Here is a 23,946-nt window from a genome sequence, read left to right as displayed (position 1 = left end):
GAGTGAAGCCCACTCACATTTTAAAAGGTAATCTGCTTTACTTAAAGACTACTAACTGCATATGTTAATTATATCCATCTACAAATACCTTCACAGTAACAACTAGCCTAGTGTTCTACCAAACAACTGTATACCTAAGTCAAGTCAGCTTGACACAAAAAAATTAACCATCACATATAATACATCAAAATGTAAAAGATGAAGCTGAAGTGTTAGGGGGGAATTTATAACTTTAAATGCCTAAATTTGAAAAGAAGAAAGAGCACTGGGTGTTATATGCAACTGATGAATGGTTGAACACTACATCTGAAACTAATGAGGTACTATATGTTGGTTAATTTAATTTCAAATGACAAAAATAAAGAACTGCATGAAAAAAGGAAGAAAGAGCTAAATACAAGGACATAATAGTCTACCTTAAAAATAAGCTAGAAAAAGAGCAAAATAATCCCAAAGTAAGCAGAAGAAAGGAGACAATAAGCAGAATTTAATGAAACCTTAAAATGGACATACTAAGAGAGAACATTTACAAGTCAAAAGCTGTTTTTTTGAGGCTATCAATAATATTGAGAAACTTCTAACTACTAAGAAATAAAAAAGAATAGAAATCACCCATGGTGGGAACAAAAAGATGGTTATTACCATAAACATTAAAAGGATAGTAAGAAAATTACATACAACTTTATTATATCAAGTGAATAGCTTAGATGAAATGGACAAATTCTCAAAAAAAATTTATCAAAATTGACACAAGTAACAACAGAAAAAGGAATAATTGAAGATATACTACATAATTTAAATGTGATAGTAAAACATCTCTCCAAAGAAAATTCCAGGTCCAGGAGGTCTTAATATTGAATAATGTTAAATATTCCAGGAAGAAATAAGACCAATATTACTCACACTTAAAAAAAAAAAAAATAGAAGAGGAGGTGTGCCTGGGTGGCTCCATCAGTTAAGCATCTGCCTTCTGCTGGGATCATGATCCCAGGGTCTTGGGATGGAGCCCCAAACTGGGCTGGCTCCCTGCTGAGTGGAGAGCCTGTTTCTTCCTCTCCCGCTGCCCTCCCACCTCATGCTTTGTCTCTCCCTCTTCTCTCTCTATATTAAATAAAATCTTTTTTTAAAAAAATCGAAGAGGAGAGTTCATTGCTTAACTCATTTCATGAAACCAGCATAACCCTAATGCCAATCTAACAAGGACATTACTAAGAAAGAAAATTACAAATGAATATTCCTCATGAATATAGATGTAAAGTCCTTAAGAAAATATAAGGAAATATATCCAAAAACTATATAAAAAGGATACTAGATCATGACAAAATAGGATTTATACCAGGAAAGCAGAGTTAGTTTAACATTAAAAAAATCAATCCATGTAATTTATTGCATTTAAAAAAAAAGCAGAAAACCATATGATCCTTTTGTACAGAAAGGATTAACACTATGCATCATAAAAGATCTGAACAAAGTAGGAATAATAGTGCACCCTGCTGTTCTATTATCTATTACCCTCTTACCATAATGTCAAATGGCATCTATGAAAAACCTACAAGTAATAACATCCTTAATGGTTAAAGGGCAAATTATTTTACCCAGAGATCAGAAACAAAGGAAGGATGCCTGCTTCCACCCCTTCTAACCTACATTGCTCTGGAATTCCTAGTTATTTCAATAAGATAGAAAATATTTTTTAAAAAGATATAAAAGTTGGAACAGAAAAAAAATTAATACTGTTTGCAGATAATATAATTTTTTATATAGAAAATCCCAAAGAATCTATAAAACTACTAGTAGAACCAATAAAAACACTTGCCTAGGATACAGAATACAAGGCTATTATTTGTAAAATCTATTATATTCTTGTATACTAGCAGCAAATAAATGCAAAGTGAAATTTTTAAAAATTCCATTTACAGTGATATCAAAAATAAAAAACATAAAAGAATAAATCTAACAAAAGAGACCGAAAATCTTGACACTGAAAACTGCAAAATATTGTGAGAGAAATTAAGGAATTTCTAAAAAAAAAAAAAAAAAAGGAAAGATACAGTCATAGATTGAAAGACATATGGTAAAGCTGATAATTCTCACCAAATTGATCTATGGATTTAATATAATCCCAATTAAAATTTCTATGGGATTTTTACAGAAATTGACATGCCAATCCTCAAATTTATTAGGGAATATAAAAGTTCCAGATAGCAAAACAAATTAAAAAAAAAAAAAAGTAAACTTGGAGAAATTACTCAATTTTAAAACTTACTTTAAAGTCACAATGAAGAAAATAGTTTGGTATTGGTAAAAAAAGATAGGCATACAGATAAATGGAATAGATTCTAGAAGCAGAGCTACATACATTTGATTAATTGATTTTGGCAAATTTCTAAGCTAATTCAAAGGAGAAAGGAAAGTCCTTTCAACAAATATTACTACTCAACTGGATACCCATGTAGGAAAAAAATGAAAATTGATATTTGTCTCACACCACAAACTACTATGAACTTTTTGTGCACAAGTCTATTTAAGAACTTATATACATATCCTTTTCTTGGATTAATTCCTAGAAGTAGAATGGTTGGATGTTATGGTAGGTATACATGCAACATTTTAATAAATGGTAATAGTAGTTTTGCCAACTGAAAATTCAGGGAATGGATTATTGACTTAGATATAAAGTCTAAAATTATAATACGTATACAGGGGGAAAGGAGATTAATGCTATGATTTTTTTGGTAGGCAATGGGTTCTTATATAGAAACACAAAGCATACAACATAAAAATTTAAAATTTCTGAGTTAGACTTAGTGAAAATGAAAAGCTTTTCCTCTTTAAAAGCCGCCAGTAAGAAAACGTAAATAAAAACAAGCTACTGACTGAGAGAAAACTCTCAAAACAGAAATATCAAAAGACTTGTATCCAGAAAATTTAAAAAAAAATTATTCCAGCTCTGTAATAAAAGGCAAATGGCCTAATAAGTAAATGAGCAATAGATTTCACCAAAAAGATATACAAATGGTAAGTATATTTTTAAAAAGCTCAACATCATTAGCCATCAGGAAAATGCAATTTAAGCCACAATGAAACATATATTCATGAGAATTGCTACAATTGGAGTAACTGGCCATACCATGTATTGGCAAGGACATGGAGCAATTAGAATTCTCATACATTTCAGTTGGGAATGAAAAACAATACAATTGATCTGTAAAACTACTTTTGCCATTTGTTAAAATGTTACATGTATACTTACCATAACATCCAACCATTTCACTTCTAGGAATTAATCCAACAAAAGCATATGTATATAAATTCTTACATAGACTTGTGCACAAAACATTCATTGTAACTTAATTATAAAAGACAAAATCTGGAAACAACCCAAAAGTTCATCAACAAATGAATGGGAAAACAATCATGAATGATCCATATACAATGGAATATTTGTTAGCAATTAAAAGGAAAGAACTACTTATAGATGCAACAATTTGGATAAATCTCAGAATCATTATGTTGAAGAGAAGAAACTGGGTGGAAAAAAAAACCTGTATTATTCCATCTATTTAAAGCAGAAAAACTGACAAAACCAATTATGCTTTTAGAAAACAGCATCCTGGTTACTTTTGAGGATTGGTAGTGACCAGGAGGGGAATAAAAGAGGCTTCAGTGGTCCTTATAAGGTTTTTTGTTTCTTGATATAGGTACTGATCATACAATGGTGTTCATGCAAAGAAAATTTTTCAAACTGAATATTAATGACCCATGTACATTTCTGTGTCTGTGCTATATAATTCAATATAAATTTCAAAATACAAAAACAAAAAAACAGGACTACAGACTCTGTATTTTCTACTCTTTTGAGCAATTAATAGAGCTATTTGTACTTGTACTTGCCATACCCATTGCAATCCTGTCACATTACATAGGAGGGTCACACTCTATCCTTGAACTTGAAAGCTAGTGGCCCCCTCATCCTCATCACCAGCACCTGTACTAGCCAGCAACAACAGCCACATGAACATCACAAACCTCTTGGCTGACATCTAATGAGAATAAGCCTCTGTTCTGTTCAGAGAACATTTGCAAGACATTCTAAGTTTATTTATTCACACATACCTATCACCACCACCATCTCTACCACTGCTAAGGAAAAGAACAAAAATTATATCATAGCTATTGAAAGTAGTATTCTTTGCCACAGTTCCCCTTTCTGATGATCATGAGGGGGAATAATGATAATCCTATCATTATTTTGGGCAATAATTACCTTTTTGTACAATCCTAATTGACAAATGCATTTGTAATTTCAGGACATGTGCGGAGGCTCATGATTCTATAAATAAATAGAAGGACTTTTGTTCCAAATCTGAAATAAATATTTGCCTCTCCAGGTCAAGTTCTGACAGGACTATCTGTTAGAAACCTTGTTTCAACCCCAGGAATCCTGCTCAGGGTAAAATTAACTGAAGGAAAACAAGGTGGCCTACATGTGTCAGTCACCATGAAGCTTCTGGAAAACCTGAATTCTCCCTCAGAGAAGACAAAAATATTGTCTGGAGAACACATCAGAGCCCAATGACAGATACTCAGATATCTGAAGTTATGACAAGTTGATTTAAAAATTAGTCCCAGTTATATTCCTTATTGTACCCATGCTTCTTGAAAATGTAACATTGCAGCATATCCTATCAAAATGATGAGCCTCTTGGGACACTTGGGTGGTGCCATTGGTTGAATGGACTCTTGGTTTTGGTTCAGGTCATGATCTCAGGGTCGTGAGACTGAGCCTCACATCAGCTCCACGCTCGGCGTGGGGTCTGCTTAAGATTCTTTCTCCCTCTCCTTCTGCCCCTTTTGCACATGATCTTTCTCTCTCTCTCTCTCTCTCTCAAATAAATAAGTAAATTAAAAAAAAAAAAAGATGAGCCTCTTTTTTCACTCCCTTGAATCTGGGCCAGTCCTGTGGCTTGCTTGGGGTAATAGAACATGGAGAAAATGATGTTGTGCTAATTCTGAGCCTAAGTCCCAACATACAAGTATATGTGCTTCCCCTCTCTTTCTTGGAATCCAGTCACTACCGAACAAACCCTAGCTAGTCTGCTGAAGAGAGTTCGGTTGTAGTACCCCAAATTTTCCTATGCCTATGCCCAGCTGATCCTCATGCCTGTAAGAACCTACTCAAGATGAGCAGAGTGGCTTGTCCAAACCGCAGCTGGTCATAGACACAGAATGAGCCTAGGTGAGTCCAGAACTGCCTAGCTGGCAGATTTAAATATATTTGTATTATAATATATATTTCATATATATTATATATAATATATTTGTATTATAATATGTATTATATATATTATATATTATATATTTGTATTATTTGTATTATTAACACACTAAGACTTGGGATGGTTTGCTACATGAATAGTTAGGCAACAAATAGCTGAAACAGAAATCTGAGGGTATAGTTCTTTGGGAAGACCCTTTGGTCTAACTAACTTCCTCATTTTATGAATATAAGTAAAGATAAACATAAAGGACATGAACTAAGAGTCAGAAATACCAGCTTTTTTTTAAACTCTATTTAGCTAATATTACAACATTTCTTGGAAGAGTTTCATTATAACCATGGTAATAGCTACTGCATTTAGGCACTTAATATAGACAGAAGTATTCTAAACATTTAACAGCAATTTTTTCCCTATAATTTGAGGATATGGATTGTTCAGAATCACACATGGAACTAGTCTATGAACGTAAACCCTTCTGACATCAGAGCCCCTGTCCTGCAGTTTCACTCTATTCCACTGCCTCCCACGATGGTGAGGCACAGAACTGTACCTTGAACGGGGCCTGAAATTCTAAAGTCAGGACATTAAGCAAATAATAACTACAGTCAAAATTATCCTGGAAAATGTCTTTGTCTATAAATTGTAACACCAGCTGTCAGGAAGTCCACTAGAATCAGTTTTGTTATCCAATATTATACAGATAGCTACAGTTTGGGAGAGACAGAAGTCAGTCTCCATGGCTGGGCTGAGTTTCAGAGTCCATGTTGAATAAAAAAGATCCATACACACACGGCCATGTATCTTGTACGTGGTTAGATGCTCATGCTATGAGAGATGCAGGAGACCTGAAACCCACTGGAAGATCATCATACTTACCCATCTCATTTTTCTTTTGGCTCATAATCCAGACTGACAGATGGAATCACTTGAGGTATTAAAATTTGCTCTTTCTCTATTCCTGTCTCTTCTCATTGCCAAGTGTTCAAACACTTAAATTCGCAAAAGTTAAATGTGTATCTGGTGCAACTCCACTCTACTGTTTTGGGAAAAGATAACATGCCATGGGTTCCAGAGTACTCAAGGAGGTCAGAGCTATGTGGGGAACTGGAAAGGATACTCTCCCAAGAGTCAGGAAGCCCTGGTCTTGATCCCCGATCTGGGCACTAACTTGCTCTGTGATTTTGTTACACGTCAACATTCAGTCGACATCCCTAAAGCTCGGTTTCCTTGCCTGTGACACATTTTTTGGCTTTGTGAAACAAGCCAGAACCCTTTCATACCAAAGATAACATCTACTAGGTAAAATTGGACTGCTTCCAGGAAATCAAAAAGGGGTGAGGAGGTGAAGGATTGATGTTAGGCTCCTGGTCCTTACCGCACAAGTGCCTTCCCTGAAACTCTCCCAGATGCCTCCTGTGATGCAGGCTTCCCATGCCTTCCATCAGCTCCATCCTGTGCTCATTGGCTCTATGGTGTCAATCTGACAATCCTGAGCTCCAACCTTGGGTCTTTCCCTTGTTACCTGCATAAACCTTGGCAATGTACCTCAGCTTTTTCTAATTTTAATTCCTTCACGAATGCAACAGAATTAATAACGTATACCTAACCTATCTATATAATAATAGATGGCATTTTTGTTAAATATGTAAGATAACATATTAAGCCCAGTAATTTTGTGTCCCTTGATAACATTTAAACACCCATAAGCAATAAAAAGCAATTAAAAAGCGATAAAAATAGAAAACTAACCTAAGCAAAAACAAAAAACAAAACACACACACACACACACACACACACACACACACACACATTGGAATGATACTGAGTGAGTGCAAAAAAACTGAAGAGACAAAACCAAACCTGGGAAGGACTAGACCCAGGGCAATTTGGGTGTTTCCACAGTAGAGTGAGCATTCCTAGTGGGTCTCTGCCCCACCCACCTTCTGTGTTCAGGATGTGACTTGCTGGGAAAGATAACCCAACTGGCCTAGTTTGGATCGTTTGACTACACTGGATCAAAGGTAAAGAGCTCTGTAATGGAAAACCCCATTCAAGTCACATGCAGTGAAAAGAGTGAGCTCCCTAAGGGAAGGAAGCACTGTTTTGAAACAACAGAAGGAATGCTAAGCAGACAGAAAACAGGTTCCATGCCCAGTCCTGGGAGTTATCATCAACATCACACAAAGGTTAGATCCCAAAGTCATTATTGTTTTTAAATGGCCTATCCAATGATATCTCCCCCTAGGTATGTCCTTGCCATGACCTTTACTGCTACCCTACCTGCTTTCCTGTTGGCTCATTTTTGTGGTTCCAGGCAGCTTCCTGTGGAGAGCCTTGCTGAGTTTAATTACTTTTAGGGGAAAAACCTCTTTATGCTGGTGAACTCAGCCATAAAACACCATCAATCCAATGATTTCCCTTGTGTTAACTTCCCCCTAAGACAAGACTATTGTTTTTGTTTTTGTTTTTTTCACTTACAGAACAATACAAACTCCATATATCTGATGAATCAATAAATTATAAAACTTTGCTCTTCACCCAGAGACAACACAAAGAAACTCTGAAACCAGAGCAGGAGCGTAGTGTCTCCTCCATGAACTCCTCCCTCCGTAAACTCACTCAGTGCTATTTGAACAGCTGTCACAGGTTTGGTTTGATCTCCTGAGCCCTCTATGACAGTGGGTCAGACAGTAACATCAACACTATGTTTAGTCATGAGGGAATTAGGAGATGAGGGAAATCAAGGTCAAAAACAGACCCATGAATAGTATAAGCCATTTTTTTGTTTGTAATTTTTCTTAAGAAAACAAGGAGATGCTTGGTCTATATATTTAGGCTTGAGAGCTCAGAGCCTAAGGTGAACTTTCTGAGTAATGTCTTGTGATTCATTTAGTCTCTCTGTGGCCTTTTCAGACCCAGCACAAAACACATGGGTGGAAATTCACACCTGCAGTTCACAAGTGGGGAACTGGAATTCAGTCCAATTCAGTTTTTAGTGTAACAGAACCACTTGAAGTCAGGATCCCTGGGCTCTGATCGAACTGCCAACTGTTTCCTAACTTGAGGGGAGTTGCTTTCCTTCCATGGGTCTTGGTTTTGTCCTCCCTTATGTGAGGATACTGAGCCACTTGTTTCTACGTTGCTTTCCTTCCTGTGTTGTTTAATGAAGCTAGGGCCAGAGGGATTCCTAGGAATACGTGCTTTGGGCACTTAGAGAACCCAACTTTCTCCTGGGGAGAAAACGTAGAAATTAAAGACTCACCTTGATGGGTGAAGAGAAAACGTAGAAATTAAAGGCTCACCTTGATGGGTAAAGAGCTGAAAAGGGCACCTGCTGATGTTATTCAAGAACTCCAGAATATCATTCTTTGTGGGCACTGATTCTATAATATCTGGGATGACAATAAAAGTTGGAGTCAGCAAACTTTTTCTGTAAAAGGTCAGATAATAAATATTTTAGGCCTCACAGGGCTAGTCTCTGTTGCAGTCACTCAACCCTACCATTGTCATGTGAAAGCAGATACAGACAATCCTTAAACACAGGAGCAGGTTGTGTTTCATTACAAAACAGGCAGTGGGGACTTGACCAATGGACTGTGATTTGCTGACCCATGATATAAACAACAGCCTTTGGAAGATCACTGAAATAGGAGCTTCAAGATGGAGGTCGAAGCCAAAGTCCACCATTTAACTATCTGGTGAATTGCTTAACTTCTGCAAATCTCAGTTCCTTCCTTTTCAAATGAGAAAAACAAAGACAGAAAAGGAAGTGGTACACACTGTGCCTCAAAAGAGTAAGAATGCTAACAGTTAACATCGGAATCTTATAAAATTTGAAATACTCCTTTCACATTTTCATCACCTTTAATTCTAAAAAATAATAATCCTCAATATCTACCTAAAGTGGTAGTTGTTACCTAACATTCTGGATTGTAGATATCATTATTCCCATTTTATGGAGAAGACACTGAAGGTCACAGGGTGGGGGGGGGAGTGAGGTGAAAACTGTATGCTGCTACATTAGCACAAGGTGTCGTAATTATTCAAGATGAGGGAGATAAGGTCTCCCAAGTCTTCCCTTCACAGGTTCAAGGAGTGGATTTTCATCCTAGTATTTAAAATCCAATTCAGCATACATGTTCTAACATCCACTGTTGTGTGTAATCCATCTCTGTGCTCAAGGAGCTTCTCAGCCTCATAAAGAGCCCTAATTCACCCCTAAGGAAAGGCTGGAGTATCCCTCCTATGTCCTTGTCCTCTCTCAGAGCAAATCCAGGAAAATAGACTTGTTGCTATCTGCATGGACATGGTAGTTTTGTGGCAACAGAGAACCAAACAGTTTTCCTACCTGTGCCATTAAGATGCATGGAGGAATGGGGAAGGGGAGGTACTCAGAGTAATCTGGAATCTTCCAAAGGCCAACAGCCCTGTAGTTCAGAAGGCTGCAAGCGTTCTCCTTTGCCGGAGGCTGTGTAAAGACAAGGGTGACGGGTACACAGGCAATGTCTTCCCAGGCTTGAAAGAGGATGATCAGACTAAAAGACACACCAGAGATCACCACTTTCAAGGGTTTGAAATCTTCCCAAACATCACTTTCAAACATTTTACAATTTTAAAGAGCAAAGATCACAACTGCTGAATTCCACTTACACAGTATAATTTGACACTTGCATGACTGCTTTTGGGTGTTTTGACATATATTTTTCTACCATTAAAGGGAGCATTGCACTAAGATGGAAAACCAGAAAAACACAGAAAAAAATTTGATGAAAATAAGAGTAATCCATAATTTCATAAGGCAAAACAACTATTAATGTGTCACATTGTGTCGAAGATGGTCACAGTCATCCCTTCCCTTGTGCAGGCCTTTTTGCTATTGACCTTGCCATTCTCCTCATCCAGAAGTGGAGTTTTAGTTTCCCTTCTATTGAATCTGGGAAGACACTGCAGCTTGTTTTGCAAATAGAAAGTCACGGAATGACATGGTACAAATAATAATGCTAAGCTTTAGGAGGACTTACAGCTTTATTTTTGTCTGCTTAGAGCCCTGAGTCTCTGTATTTAAAAAAAAAAAAAATGCCTAGGGGTACCCGGGAGGCTCAGTTGATTTAGTGTCTGACTCTTGATCTCAGCTCAGGTCTTGATCTCAGTGTCATCAGTTCAAGACCTGCATAGGGCTCCTTAAAAATAAAAAAAAAATAAAATAAAAATTAAAAATAAAAAAAAAGTCTTCTAAAATAACTACTTAAATAAGACCCAGTCTTGTAACACTGCAGAAGTCCAAATTTCAACAGAAAATCAGGCATACCAAGAACAGAGAAGATCTCAAATCAAATAAGAAAAGAAAATCAATCGACAGCGACACCAAATGACACAAATGTTGGAATTATCTAACAAGGATTTTAGAGCAGTCATCATCAAAGCACTTCAATGAGCCTGTGAACATGCTTGAACCAAATGAAAATATAGGAAGTCACAGAAGAGAAACAGGAGATATAAAGAAGAATGAAATGGAAATTTTAGAACTAAAACACACGATAAATAAACAGTTCAGTGGATGGACTTCACAGCAGAATGGAGAGGACGAAGGGAGAATTGATAAAGTTGAAAATGAAACAATAGAAATTACCCAATCTGAACAACAGAGAGAAGAAAAAAAAGATGAATAGAGCCTCCTCTGTGACATGGAAGACTATAACAAAAGATTAACATTCATGTCATGGAAGTCTAGAAAAAGAGGAGAAAGAGAGCAGGTTGAAAAAATATTCTAAGAAATCTTGGCTGAACAGTTCCCACATTTGGCAAGACATAAACCTACAGATACAAGAAGGTGAAAGAAACCCAAAGAAATCTATGTCAAGATATATCATAGTTAAACTTCTAAAAACTAAAGACAAAGGAATAAAAAAAACAAAACAAAACCCTGAAAGTCTCCTGAGAGAAATGATGCATACCTGTAAGGAAAAAACAATTAGAGTCAGACTTTTCCTCAGAATCCATGAAGGCCAGAAGGAATCAACACCACATTTTTCAGATGCTGAATGACAAGAGTCAATCCAGAATTTTATAATTAGCAAAAAAATTCTTCACGAATGATGGAGAAATGAAGATATTTTCAGATGAAGAGTAACTAAACTTGGTTGCCAGCAGAGCAACTATATAAGAATGACTAACAGAAGCTCTCTAACCAGAAAGAAGATGATAAGGGAAGGAGTCTTTGAAAAGCAGGATGGAAGAAAGAACAGAGGAAAATAAAAAGCATGGGTAAGTGCAGTAATATTTCCTTCTTAAGTTTTCTAAGTTCTGTTTGATGGTGGAAGCAAAAATTGTACCAATGCGTGCTGTGGTTCTCGATGTATATAAACGAAATATTTAAGACAGATGTAGTGGGAGAGAGAAAGGGGAGGTAAGGTTTCTGCGCTCCAGTCAAACTGATAAATGTGGACATGCATAGCCTGTGGTAAGTGGTGTGTGCATCTACTGTAATACCCAGAGCAGTCACTGTAAAAACTATATAAAAAGAAACACTCAAAAACACTATCAATAAATCAAAATTGGATTTAAGTAATTCCCAAAAAGGCAAGAAAAAAGGAAACAGAAAAATGAAAAAGAAAACAAACAGCAAAATTATTTTAAAAAATAAATAAATAAACACAATTATAGGGCTTCCCAGTATTCAGGTGCAAAGTGGTTAAAGCCCAGTCCTCTGGAGCCAGACTCCAGGGCCAAATTCCTCACTCTGTCCCATTGGACAACTTTCCTAATCTACCTGTGCCTCAGATACTAAATCTGTAAACTGGAGATAATGATATCCCCTTCATAGGATTTTGCTGAGGTTTAAAAGAACTAATATTTACTTATAACAATGCCTGATGAATGGTAAATATGATATCCCTATTTTTTAATTAAATAAATTAAATTGATTCCAATAAATTAAATTGATTTCCTAACTCACAATTTTATTCCTCTTTTTTCACCCTCATAAATTTTTTATAAAGATTTATTTGTTTATTTATTTATTTATTTGAGAGATAAGAGAGCGAGCCCATGAGTAGGGGAACAGGGGTGGGAGTGAAGAGCAGAGGCGGAAGGAGAGAGAGAATCTCCAGCAGACTTTCCACTGAGCACAGAGCCAGCTGCACGAGATCATGACCTGAGTCGAAATTAAGAGCCTGAGCCTCAGCCAACTGAGCCACCCAGGCGCCCCGAACCTCATAAATTAACACTGTGAAAGACATCCTTATACTTTAGTCTTATTCCATATTTCTGACTATTTTAGGGTACCGGAATCCTCTGAAATATTCTGATGTTCATGTGCAGTCCCACTCCTTTTTCCTGGCAGGATAAACTTCACAGACTTCTAGAAGAACTTGAATAACTAGACCAGCTGCAGTTCTCACCAAATTTGTCTCGCCAGCCCGCGAAATATAGAGCAGAGTTCTCTGTGGCAAGGAAACCCTACTAGCTTATGACATTACACTAAAGCAGCCTAATGTCTTGGTTAAGAGCATGGGCTCCGAAGTTTGGTTACCTCAGTTCAAATTCCAGCTCTTTATCATTCATGAGCTGTGCAACCTTGGGCACCTTGCTTAACCTGTCTGTGCTTCCATGGTGGTCTTTTTTTTTTTTTTTTCATCTATAAAAAGGGGGAAATAATAGTATCCCAGGGATGTTAGGAGGATGAAAAGAGTTAATACACCTGAAGTGCTCAGAGAAGTGCCTGCCGTTAGACCAAATAGTAAAGTTCAGCGAAGCGTCCTTCCTGATGGCCGAAATCTATCCTGCAAGCAGGCCAGTAAGAAACACACCATGACCTTCCCAGTGAAATGTTGGTCTTCATTATTGGGCAATGTTGGCTGCCAGGAGGGTTGTGATGGGGGCACCTGGTTATTACGCGCCACCACTAGGATAGCCTACTGAACATCACCTCCGCCAGAAATCATCCCTAAAGAAGAAGGGAAACAAGTAATTTCATAAAGTATTTTTTCCATCTGAGCTGACTCTAGCTGCTGGCACATGTGGGAGCTTAGCACATTTACTGGATGACAAACAGATTGGCCTGTTCCATCGGGGTATCTGCAAGGCTCAATGTGTGGTTTGAAATCTTTGCAATTCTTGGTCTCCAGGAACTCCGTGACTCAAAAGGAGTATTCTTAGATTTCTTATGGCTATAAATCAAAGTATAAGATCGTGCTTTGGGAGATGTTGTTTATTGTGTTTTTAAATGGAGTTAAAAATAAACTGCTAAGATTCCCTCTTAAACTCTGGGCTTAGAGCAGATTCTATTCTGAGGTATTATTACTCAGTGTATAAACAGACTCTACAGAGATAAATTGTACAAAATTCCATAATTCCTTTCTGCCAAAGAATAGCAGCTGGTTGTTGCCAAAAAATCAGCTTCCTATCTTTCCTTTCTCCTTTCCTCATTTTTAATGGCTCATTTTACTCTGGAATCCAGACAAGGGACAGACTACAAAAGCATTAATCCATCCACTGTATTTGAGTTGGCATCAGGATATTCAAGACCCAAAGCAATCACTCTCCGATTTCATGCATCATAGAAAAGGGAGATGTTTGAGACTAATATATATGTCCCCGACTCACACTTAACTAGAATATTGACATAGATCCTGATTTCCTATCACAGTTCCAATGTGAAATATTCTGGCCTATTCTTAGCATAAGTTATCAAATTATCCTGAAATCCCAATAGCTAAGCATTCTTGTTACGCCTCCTCTATAACCCTAAGGAGCCATGTGTCCTATTTAAGGTATGAAAAATATGAGGACCATGAGCCCAGGCAGGTCCTCCTATTCATAACTGCTGAGTATGGTCTGCCCATTTCCAGGTTACAACGTTGGACTCCATTAGTTGGAGAACTTGATCACTGTTCCAAAGCTTCAAAAGGAAAGCCTCTTACAATTTTTTTTAATTTTTTTTTATTCACATAGAATGTATTATTTGCCCCAGGGGACAGGTCTGTGAATCATCAGGCTTACACAATTCACAGCACTCACCATAGCACTTACCCTCCCCAATGTCCACAACCCAGCTGCTCCAGTGTGTTTTGCAGGACTCACAGATTTTTTTTTTAAAGATTTTATTTATTTATTTGAGAGAGAGAGAAAGATCACTGGTGGTGGAAGTGGGGAGGAGTAGGGGGAGAGGGAGAAGCAGTCTCCCCACCAAGCAGGGAGCCCTACAAGAGACTCCATCCCAGGACCCTGGAGTCACCACCTGAGTCAAAGGCAGACACTTACCAACTGAGCCATCCATGTGCCCCAGGCCTCACAGATTTAAAGGACCGTTTGGTCTAAACAAGAAGACTCTGCTAGAGGATTTCCAGCTGGGGACTATCTGCATGCTGAGCCCTGTTCTCACAGGAGATAAGCTCAACAGAGCAAGGCCAAGGTAATCGGAACAGAACCCTAAGAGGCACTCTAGCCTCTCTTGCTTTAAGAGTGTGCACTCTGGAATCAGACAGCGTAGATCTGAATCTTATCTCTACCACTTATTAGCTGTGTGACCTTAGATAAGCTAAACAAATTCTCTTTGGTGATAATAGTGCCATCCTGACAGGATTGTGGTGAGGAGTAAATGAGCGAAAACACATAGACTAGTGCTTCTACAACAACATTTCCTATTTTAGTGTTCTTATCACTGATTATTAGCATTGTTACATCCCATATTGAGAGAGATTTACAACGGTTGCTTAGAAAACCAGAACCAATCAAATGTATTAAGCACCTACCATTCACCCAATCCCCAGCTAAGCACTCGGTCTTCAAGGGTATAAAAACATACGAGTAAATGGGGAAGAAGAGACAAATCAACCATGTAGAAGTATTTCAAATAATATATAGATATGCAGCAGAAACCACTCCTTGAGTGGGGGCTGCATTTCCAAAGATCCATAAACAGAACGGACAGGGGTGGGAGGCCAGCCACTTCACAGTGAAGAAAGCTGACAAACACTAACTCAGCCAAACAATCAAGCTCATCATAACAATGATAAATCATGTTAATTATATGCACTCCAGCACCGGTCGACTCCTGGGAAAAACCTGAGACAAATCACAACTGAGGGACATTCAATACCTGGCCAGTTCTCCTCAAAACTGCCAAGGTCATCAGAAACAAGGGACGTCTGAAAAGCTGTCACAGCCAGGAGGAGTCTAAGGAGATATGAACAACTACGTGTAGTGTGGTTGGTCCTGGAACTAAAAAAGGACATTAGATAAAAACCAAAGAAATCTAAACAAAGTATGGATCTAGTCGATAATGTATCATAATGGTTCATCCATTATGGCAAATGTACTTTACCTAATGTAAGATGTTAGTCAAAGGAGAAACTGGCTGCTGGGGCATATGGGAACTCCCCGCACGGTCTTTGCAATTTTTCTATAGATCCAAAACTGTTCTAAAAAATTAAGGTTTGGGCACCTGGGTGGCTCAGTCATTAAGTGTCTGCCTTCGGCTCAGATCATGATCTCTGGGTCCTGGGATCGAGTCCTGCATCAGGCTCTCCTGCTCAGCAGGAAGTCTGCTTCTCCCTCTTCCCTGCCCCCATGCACTGCTCTCTTTCACAAAAATAAATAAAATCTTTAAAATAATTAAAAGTAAATTTATTTATAATAAAAAATATATGGATTTGGCTCATAAGGATGTCCCAGAGTAATGAGGAGACAAATGATTAAGTCATAAATTACAAGGAGTATGGTATGTGCACACAGCACGGAGAGGTAACGCCAATGTTGAAGGTGGTTAAGCATGGCATTAGGAGGGAGACATTGTCTGAGCTGCAATTTTCAGGAGTGAATCAGGCCTCCTAAGCAGAGGGAGTGCCTGAGTAAAGATCTGGAAACCATTGAGCCTTTTGGTGTTGTCAGGTGTCTAAGCGTGAAGGGGAAGAGTCACAAAACAGGAGACTGAGAAGGGAAGAGCCAGATCAGAAAGGACTAGAGTGTGCACTTAGCTGGAGGGAGGCCGGCCCATCAGGACCATTCCAAAAGGGAATGACTGGAAGAGCAAAGCAGTGGGAAACACTCCTGATAGGCATCCCATTCTCTTAAAATTAAAATGCCCATCATCCCTCCACTGCCAGAAATAACAGCTATAAAGTACTGGACTTGACCTATTTTAATCCCATTTGTCATTGGGCTCAATTTATTGATGGCTAATAGCTTCTTTCTAGGGGAAGATTCGCGACTCAAGAAAAAGAACTTACCATTTTTAGTCTAAAGGCTTCTCCTGGAATGGACAGAAAAAATATCAAATAGGGGTTGACCTGGATGACCAGGTTTGGCCATCTCAGCCTGTGTGGTGGTCCATAGGAGCCAGCACCAAATCAGTGAGGGCAGGAAGGTGGCAGACATTGAGCAGGAGACAGGGATGGGAGTGGAAATGCCCTTTTGTAACAGGGTCGAATTCAAGGAAGTGCCCTGGGGATTGAGCTCCAACCTGGACAAAGACCAGCAGACTAGAAAGGCTATTAAAATAAAAACACAATTCTCCACCACTTTTTGCAGAAGTCCGAGCATACTGCCACATCATTAAGAACAGAGAGTATGGGTTATGGGTTAATGGTGCCAATTTAATTTCCAAATTATGAAATCCATGAAGAGCAGAATTTGTCCAATCAACTGTTCTGGTTGCCCCAATGATGGGAAGAGGCAGAAATGCCAGATGTCCCACAACTCCTGGGACAGTTCCACTCAACAAACAACTGTCCTACTTTCCACAAACTTCACACATCACTTCACACAGAGGGCCATGAGAAACAAAACCTATATATAATACATAATTATCAGAGCCAAGAACACAACTCTGTCTCACCTATAAATACAAAGTACCTTTTGCAGGATACTAATTTTGCAGAAACCCAACCACCATGTAAATCAAAGAAAGAGTTTCCATTGTTTGAAACTTCCCAGTTGTTCACCATTTTGGATGGTACCATGACTTATCTAATAACAGCACAAATGGTAGTTTTGGGTCCTCTGCACTCACAGAGTTTCCAAATATGAATCCCAGTATGTAACACCTTCATTGAGGTTGTGCTTGAAAATTTACATATTGAAACATCTCATTTTAGTAGAAATTTCCTTCTTTTTATTTCTCACCTATATTACTGCTAAGATGCTAAATTAATGTTTTCATTGTGTGAATAGGGATTTCATTTTAGGATAGTAAAGAGGACATTATAAGATGCTTGCTATAAGTAGGTGGTGGGTCTAGCAGGATTAAGAATCACAGTATTAGATTCAAGGGGGCTAAGAAATGGGGAGAAAGCCCCTCCCAGCAGCCTGTTCCTTCATTACATTTAGGAGGAAGTTAAATGACTCTGGTGGGCTCTGTTAGTTCCCTACAAGGGATTCTGCCTAAGTAAATTCCTGGGGGGCAGAAGCCCAAGTGAGCTCCAGGGGTGTCTCAGAAGCTTAGAGCTGCTCCGAGACCCAATTAAATGCAATTAAATTAAACTCCAAACGTGCTTCCAAAATGTCAGGGGAAGTCTAGTCTCCTGAGTGCTGAGACCAAGCCATGAACGGATTCTGCTTTAAAAAAGAGTAGTATCTCACACACAGAGACAGAAGGAAGCCCCATTAAACTGTTTTCTATGAGGGGGCAAGGTGACCATATACCAGCTTCTCCCACACTGAGCATCAGTACCTTAGCTGAAATCATTAAGCAGATTTCCCTTGTTCCAATGAGGTTTTGTGTTGTTTTGTTTCATTTTGATCTGCAGGAGGATTTGGTGAAGAGGACAGTGTCAGTAAAGACAGAGCTGCTTGCTAGGAAGCGAGCTGGCACACTGGAAAGAGAGATGCCTGGTGTTCTGATGTTGGTCTCCAGGTCCTCCTCACCAAGCAGCACAGAGATAGCCTTTAAGCCATAGAACCAAAGGACGAGTTCTGACCCAAAACTGGCTCCCTTTTTGTGCACTGCATAGCATTCTTGATGCATACCGCCTCAGGTCTTTGGTTCCTGCACCAGGGTGAGGGGCACAGTGCTCAAGAAAGAAAAACTGGCAGACATCCAAATCCATGGTTTCTACCACAATGCCCCACCCAAGTTGCAGGAACAAGCTTCCTCAGTGTGCAATGCCTGTTTCGGAAGATTTAGACATTAATACTGGATGAGAATTGGTGCCCTGAATAGAACTTCTCAGGGGACTCATGATTTTACTAAATTGTCGGGAATAATACTACCCTTACCAATCTCCCAGGGTTTTATCTGACTCAAATCCTGTTAATTTGTCTCCATTTCCCATGGTGAAAATATTAAAAGGTCATTGCTTGAACTAGCTGAGGAAATCCATGTTGTACCCAAACAGTGGCATGCATCCTCATCCTAGTCTGAGGGAGGATTTTCCATTGAAGTGCTTCCCACCGAACCCACATGGCTCATACGATAAGCACCAAAAGTCATTTGCAGAAAGCTATGGGTCAGGTGTTGATCTCTTTAAGAATTTGGAACTTTGGGGGCAGAGTCCAAGGAATTTTCCTCTGAAGGCATTATAAATAATAGCAAAAATAAAACACCAGTGCCAATCAAATGTTATTTGTTGGGTCCTAACCATATTTCAGATATCACACTAAGGGTGTGTGGACTCTGCCCTCTCCTTCCTCCCAACTACTCCGCCATAGAAGCATTACCATCCCTTATTTCTAGATAAGCAAACTGAAGTTCACGTATGCTAATTAGCTTTTCCAAGCAGTGTGGAAATAGATGTGAACCCAGGACTGAGTCCAAGGCTCTCATCCTCATCATGGCAGGAGAGGCAGCAGGGACCCTGGAGAGAATATGAACTCCAGCATAAAATATGTCCCCAGTCACCGGCTGTGTGATCTGGAATAAATCTCTCAATCCTGGGCTTCTGTTTTACTGAAATTCCATGAGCTGTATAAACTGATCCATCAGAGGAGAGCATAGATGGGTGCAGACCATTGCCTGAGACCAGGCTGGCTTGTTGATTCTCTGAATCCATGCCAGGAGTCAGCTGAAAGGTCACGCAGAGGATACTCCCAGGTGCACAATGACAGCGAGAGCAGGACGTTCACTTGAAAAAGAATGGTTGCAAGTAATTTATGGATTTATGTTTTCAAGGCCAGTGCTTTGAAGCTTTTCATTTCCTGGTCAATCCCTCTGCATGAGGTGAGGAGTAGAGACAACTGTCCTCAGTTTTCTGTTGTCTTGAGTATTCTTAATCATTGCTATCTGAATACCACTGAGATTTCCTTATCCTTCTGGATTTTGCTGCTATTGGATGCTGGAAACTGCTGAGAGCTAAATCCAAAGGAAAAAAAATATAGACTTATAATTCATATAGTATATAATATATAGGACAATATAGATAACATATATCATATAATTTATAATAAATAATATATATTTTACATTATATGTGTATATATATATCAGATCCCAATTTCTGGATGCATGTACACAAAAGTACACAAAAGTTAAAACTATTCATATATGAAATCAAGTATGCTATACCACATGATGGAACTAATACACAAAATGCACATAAAATTCTCCAAACATATGTTTAAAAGGAATATAGATTTTATTTAATCATGAGGAGAAACATCATAACAAGAGCTTTGTTCTTGTCCAGCTCAGCCACTGGCTAGCTCTGTGAACTCTGTAAGACACAGCGAGGTCTGTAACAAGCTTAGGGGTCAGACAATTTAAATTCTGGTGTGGAAGGGCACTGATTTGCACAATACAATTTGGATGTGCAATAGGAACAAAACAAGCAAAAGTCCTATTTGTCCTACAACTAACCCCATTGTTGTGAGGCTCTCATTCCCATGGTGGAAAGACCATAGGGGGAAATGAAATACTTAAATTTGACAAGTCAAAGTGATCTAACCTCAAGTTAGATCTAACCTTCAGTGCCACAATTTCATTTGAACAAACAGTCAGTTCAAACTCACATTCAGAGAAGTTTTTCCATCTTTCTTTAATTTCAATATTCTCCCTTTCCTTCCCTCTTCACAGTATAGTATCAGAGTAGAGGGGAAGTCTATTGTGTATCTGCTGCTTGGTAGGGCTGAGCCATCTGGTCTACCTGCTTTACTTCCCTCACTGCTCTCCAGCGTACACGTCATTGGCACAGACAGGTTCCTGGGCACTCTCTACTGGCGTCTGTGAAGGTAGAGCTAATCCTGGAGATTCAGGGTGTTATGCTGGCCCCTGCTCCATAGTGTCCTGAATTAAGCAGTCAAAACAAATTAAGAAATAAATGTCTAAGAAAGTATGGGAAGGACAATCTTACTCCAGCTCCGCCCACGGTATCAATAACCATCTACAGTAGATGACTCAACATGTTTTATCTTTAGTCCTATTCCTTGAGCAGCTGACATATGCAGCCAACTACTACTTCATATCTCCATCTGGTGCTTGAAAGACACCTCAAATTGAATATATTCAACCAAATTCATCATCTTAATCCCCCCAAAGCTGGCCTTATTTTAGTTGTCCTTACAATAGTAAGTACATCTATCAGTTATTTGAGCTAGAAATTTAGAGTTCATTCTTAAAAGCCTCTCTACTTCAGCCTCTCTATATAATCCATCATCAGGGGCAATTGTTTTAACCTCCTAATTACCACACAGATCTGACCCCTTCCTCTCAGTCTTCACTGCTCCCTGTCTCTCAACTGGACATCCTCGGTGGCCTCCTGATTGCTTTATCTGTACCCATTCTGGACTTCTAGTCTGCTTTCCACCTTAGCCAGAGTGGTGTTTGCTAAGTAAACACAGTGCCAGGAGCATCCATACCTCGTGTGCACACGTGCATGCACACACACACACTCTTCTCAAAACTCTAACTGGCATTCTATTATACTAAAAGAAAGACCAAAATATTTCATATGAGTCTCAGAATCCTATGTCACCTGACTTACTTCGGCAGCTCCCCTACTTGCCTTCACTCTCTCAGTTCCAGTGACACTGGCCCAATTTCAATCTCTCAGTCTGAAGGGCTTCTTTCCAACACAGGGTCTTTGTGTCTGCTATTCCCTCTCTCTTGAAGCCTCCTCTCCCCACTTAACCCTCCTTTGCCTGGCTGAGGGAAACTCTTCCTTCGAACCTCACCTTAGCATTATTTCCTCAGGGACCCTTTCTAACCTTCCTGATGATATCAAATCCCCTTGTCAGGTGTACTTTCTCTCAGCTCTCAGTTTACATGTATGCATATGATTTTTTTGATTAATGGCCATCCCTTTCACTAGATTATAAGCTTCCCAAGAGCGGGAACCATATCTGCTTTTGCTCCCCATTTTATCCTCAGCATTCTGAGCCATGCAGGGCATACAATAAGGTGCTTTCATACATATTTTTTTATTTCTACTCATTGAATGCATAACTGATTGAAAAAAATCCATCCAGAAACTCTTTGATGAGTTTTAAGAAATATAATAAGTTATTGATACCTGTAGAACTGTCAGCTGGAGAAATGGCTTTACTTCAGAGATTTTGACAGCTGTCTATGCTGCCTATTAGCTCGGTAAGCTTTGGAAAATCATTTAACTCAGCAGGAGCATTAAAATAATAATACCTGTTTTCAGTCACAAAGCTACAGATAAATAGTCAAGTATTATACAAATGTAAGGCATTATGATTTTATTAGCAAAGTTTAAAAGATTTCTATGAAAAGCTGCAAAAAAAATAAGAACACATAATTAATGTTGAAAAAAGCCTTGTGATTTCCCCCACAGACTTCATTTTTATATTAGTCAACATGATGTTTAATCAAATATTACCCTAAATATTTATGGAACATTCTTTAGGCACCCAATACCTTGCAAAAAGTATCTATTTCCTATCATGTAATCATTATTATAGTTCAGTTCCATGGGTCGTAGCAGTTCCTTCCCCACAGATGAGGAAATTGAGCTTTAAACTGGTAACCGCCTTGTCCAAAGTCATGAGCTGGGAAGGGATGAGCGAGGATGCCAACACCTGGTGTCTGTGACCTCAAAACTCATCCATGCTTCTGGAGATTTGGGCTAATTTAAAGGAGAAATTTTATCAAACAAAAGTAGCATTTCACTTTTTTTTGATGGTGGGGGGAAGATCATTATTGAAACCCAGATTAGTAGCTTAGAAAATTGCCTGCAAGAGATATCTCAAAGACCTGAGAAAACAGTATAGAAATAGAAATTATGAAGGAAAATTTTAGAGATTTAAAATCTCTGTATCCAGAAGACCTAACAAATACTTTAGAAAGACAAAGGGAGATAGAGAAGAGGAGGTAGTAGTTAGACAAATAAATAAATAAAATATTTGTGAGATAATGAAAGACTTAAGTCTACAAGATTGAAAGCCTCTCTGATTTCAAGCCTGGAGTATTTTTAAGCATGCCTCATAAAATTTCTGATCTCTTAAGTAAGGATAAAGAGAAAAAATCTTAAATACCACCAAGAAAAACAAAAAAAGCTACCTACATGTGAAGAAAAGAAATCAGACTGGCACGTAGAACATTGGAAGTTAAACAATAGAATGAAATCTACAGATAAGAGCAAAGACTGCAACTGAATTCTATACCCTATGAATGTATGATCACCCTTCCATGGAGATGTACAAGACTTCAGAGAGTGAATCATGCGTACAGTCCATCTAAGGAAAATACTCAAGAACATTCACTTAAATAAAAAGTGAAACCAAAAGGAAACCTCAAGATGAAAAAAGAGTAAAATAAAAAAACAGTGAACAAATAAACCTGATTGATTTGTACATAAATCCTGGTACAGATACATGTAGAACTAAAGATATAAGTATAAAAAATGAGGATAAATAATCTGATATTGTCCAACAGAAGGTTTAAGAGAGATGCTTGAAATAGCAGAGGAGAACACCAATACATACAAATTCCCAGCAAAATCTAGACATTGAGAGTGACGAAAAAGGAAAGGATTCCAAAAGTTTAATGGTAGAAAGAGAGGAAAGAAAGGTGAAAGGAAAAGTATTTTAATAGTCTCATCCTGTAGGGTGCGGGCAACTGGAGAAACAGAACATCCCACAGTGAAAGCTTCATTTTCTTATAAATAGGGAAATTGTTTCATCTGCTGGGAGAGGATCATTAAGAAAAGGGAAAAATACAGGACCACTTCCAAATTAACAAAGGGAAAGAAACAGAATGAATATCAACGAAAACCAGAAAAAGGAAACAAAGTGAGTAATGAAATGCAAAGACTGAAGAAATAAAGTCATTATACCTAACATGAATACACCAAAGTATCCTAGTCAAATACAAAGACTGACAGCCTAGGTTGTATTTATATTGCTATTTGCAGAAAACACACTTAATTTGAGTGATGAAGCGTGATGGGAAATGAAAAGATCAGCAAGGAGATACCAGACAAATGCAAACAGAAAGAAAACAGATATGGCAATATGAATACCAGATAAGATGAAACTTAAGGTTAAAACATTATAGAGGATTGAAAGAATCATTACGTACTGATAAAAAGCACAGTTTAGGAATTCACTAAATCATTGTAGGGGCACTTGGGTGGCCCAGTCGGTTAAGTGTCTGCCTTTGGTTCAGGTCATGATCTTGGAGTCCTGGGGTCCAGCCTGAGCTGGGCTCCCTGCTCAGCAGGAAGTCTGCTTCTCTCTCTCCCTCTTCCTATCCCTCCCCGCTTGTGCTCTC

Source organism: Lontra canadensis, unplaced genomic scaffold (assembly GCF_010015895.1).
Source record: "Lontra canadensis isolate GAN:19392208 unplaced genomic scaffold, GSC_riverotter_1.0 scaffold3, whole genome shotgun sequence".
Lineage (NCBI taxonomy): Eukaryota > Metazoa > Chordata > Mammalia > Carnivora > Mustelidae > Lontra > Lontra canadensis.
This window is presented reverse-complemented; position numbering follows the sequence as displayed.